The sequence below is a fragment of the Odocoileus virginianus genome, chromosome 32, assembly GCF_023699985.2.
Source record: "Odocoileus virginianus isolate 20LAN1187 ecotype Illinois chromosome 32, Ovbor_1.2, whole genome shotgun sequence".
In the NCBI taxonomy this organism is placed as follows: Eukaryota; Metazoa; Chordata; class Mammalia; order Artiodactyla; family Cervidae; genus Odocoileus; species Odocoileus virginianus.
Window position 1 is genome coordinate 1354835 of NC_069705.1, and position 2535 is coordinate 1357369.

Here is a 2535-nt window from a genome sequence, read left to right on the forward strand (position 1 = left end):
CTTATCTTAAATTCATATACCAGGTTCTTCCCAGAGACTAGCTAGAAGGAAGCAATGGTTTCGAAAGAGGGAGGGATGGTGAGATGGGTCTGAAGCAGGGGCAAGTGCATGAGGTGCCTTCCTGAGGGTCCTGGGGATGGGGGGCAGAGTGCCTGAACTCAGGTGAGCACGACCTCTAAGACTGGGAGAGGGGCCCCCAGATGCAGATGGAGATCGGAGGGTGGTTGGCTTCAGAGCACCAGTGTGGTCACCACACCTGATGGGCACTCACCCATCGTCTCCCCGCAGAAGAGCAGGACGGAGTTGCGGGTGCCTGCGGGGGTCAGAAGTGGGGTGTGGGGACTGCTTGCCAGGAAAGGGGACTCGGGAGGTCCTGGGTTGCCAAGGGAACTACATTGCTCTGAGCCTGCAGCTGCCAACGAAACACGTGTGGCTGACCTTCCATCATGTGGGCGCCCAGAAGAAAAGCTCTAGTGGAGAGAAGACTGCAGAACCATGCAAAGTGGGAGAGCTCGCTACACTGGGGAGAGAGAGAAAGAGAGCACTGTACCAGAGCTGGTTCATGATGTAAGGCAGAAGCTCTGTCCACAGTCCTCTCCAGGCCCTGAACATCTAGAGAGTTGCAAGGTTGCATGGTCTTCCCAGGGGGAATATTAAAAATATTTTAAAACCAGCGTGGCACGACCAATCGGGTTGTATGCCAGGTAGGAAGCCCCTATGGAGTCCTGCAGGCGTGCCGCTGCATCCCAGCACCAGGGCAGTTCCCATGGAGAAGCGAGAGGATGCGCCGCTCCCAGAATGCACCACACTGCCCCTGCAGGCCCACTGTCCTCCCAGCCGGTACCCAAGATTCAGCTCCCCATCGTTTCATGTCTGGCCATTCCCCAGGCTCTCCCTGCAAGGCCAGGGTGGGCCCCTGTCTGTCCTTGTGCACCACGGCTATCCAGGTAGCCCTCCTCAAACGCTCTTTGCTTGTCTGCATGTCTGGAGCTCCTCCAGAAGTTCCTTGAAGCCAGAGTTTTATCCTTTTCGTCCTTGCATTTTCCGTACTTAGCCCCCTGCCTGCCATGTCATCACATGGGATCCCTGAGAGAGACAGGCCCTATGACCCAGCTCTGTGCAGTCAGAAGTAAGTGCAGGTTGGTAAGTGGGACACCCTGGGAAGCATTTTGAAAAAGACAGCCTTAGGGAATTCCCTGGCGGATTTGCAGCTGGGACTCCTTGATTCCACTGCTGAGGATCCAGTTTCAGTCCCTACTCAGGAATTAAGATCTCACAAGCTGCAGAGCAAGCTAAAAAATAAAAATAAAAAAGCAGCCTTAGAAGGCAAGCACCTTGACCCTCCCTCTGCTCTTCTGCTGGCCTGGAATTCAGATGTGATGCCAAGAGGTACAGCAGCCATCTTGCAACCATGAGGACCACAAGCATGCAGGTAAAGTCTCACATACTAGAATGTAGGGACAGAAAGATGGGAAGAAACTGGATCATAAGCTGTGACTTGAGTGGCTTACCTCAGAATTCCTGTTGGGCCAGACCTGCAGTCTCTCTGCCTCACTTGTTTAAATTCAAAGTCATTCTGGTTTTCTCTTTCACACAGTTAGTAACAAACTGAAGTGACCCAAGTGACTGCTCTTGTTTAGAGACTCTCACAGCAGATGGGAAGTTAGAGGACTGAACATACTAATTTTCACTGCCTCCTGGGACATTACTATTCACAGTCTGGTCCCCAGACCAGCAGCATCAGTAGCTTCTGGGATCTTGTCAAAAATGCAGAATCACAGGCCCCATTCCAGACATATTCAATCAGAATTTGCATTTTAACAAGATTCTTATAGGCATGTTATGCATATTTAAGAATGAGAAGTACCATCCTAAGAAACTCTTCTTTCTTCTGTTTCGATGCCTATAGCTGCAAAAGAATCCTCGATCTAGGTGTCAGTGGATTTGTCATGCACAAGCACCCTCATTGCTCTGTATTCCTTGATTTAGCAATCCACTGGAAGGGGCTTATGGACCCCTACTTATCAGAAGAGGGGACTGAGTCACAGAGAGGCTTACCAGCCACCCCAAGGATAGAGCATTCAGACAATCCTTTAGCAATGAGAGCGACTCTCTTTTCTTAAGGAAACAGCGCAGGGGGTGCTACAAGGCAGACAGCAGGCAGCACAGAAGTGCTGGCCTTTGGTCCCTCCGAGGCTGACCGCGCCAGCCAGGAGCAAATAGACCGCACTTTCTCCCCCACTCGCTGCAGTATAAGCAGTTGTGTATCTGGAGACTTCTGTAATCTTCCAGCAGGTCCAGAGTCTATATGATTTAGTATCTGTCCCTAGATAAGCATGCCCTTTTATGGATCCTTTTAACATTTACAGCGTTACAAGAAAGCCATAATCCCCAGCCCTCAGGAAAGCATAGTGTGTCCATCCAACCCCTTTGTTCTCGACATTCAACTGTAGTCTATTAACCAAACTGCTGAATACACAGTATAAGCTCCACCAGTAACAACTTCCCAAGTAGAACCTCTCAGCCTTGGAGTGC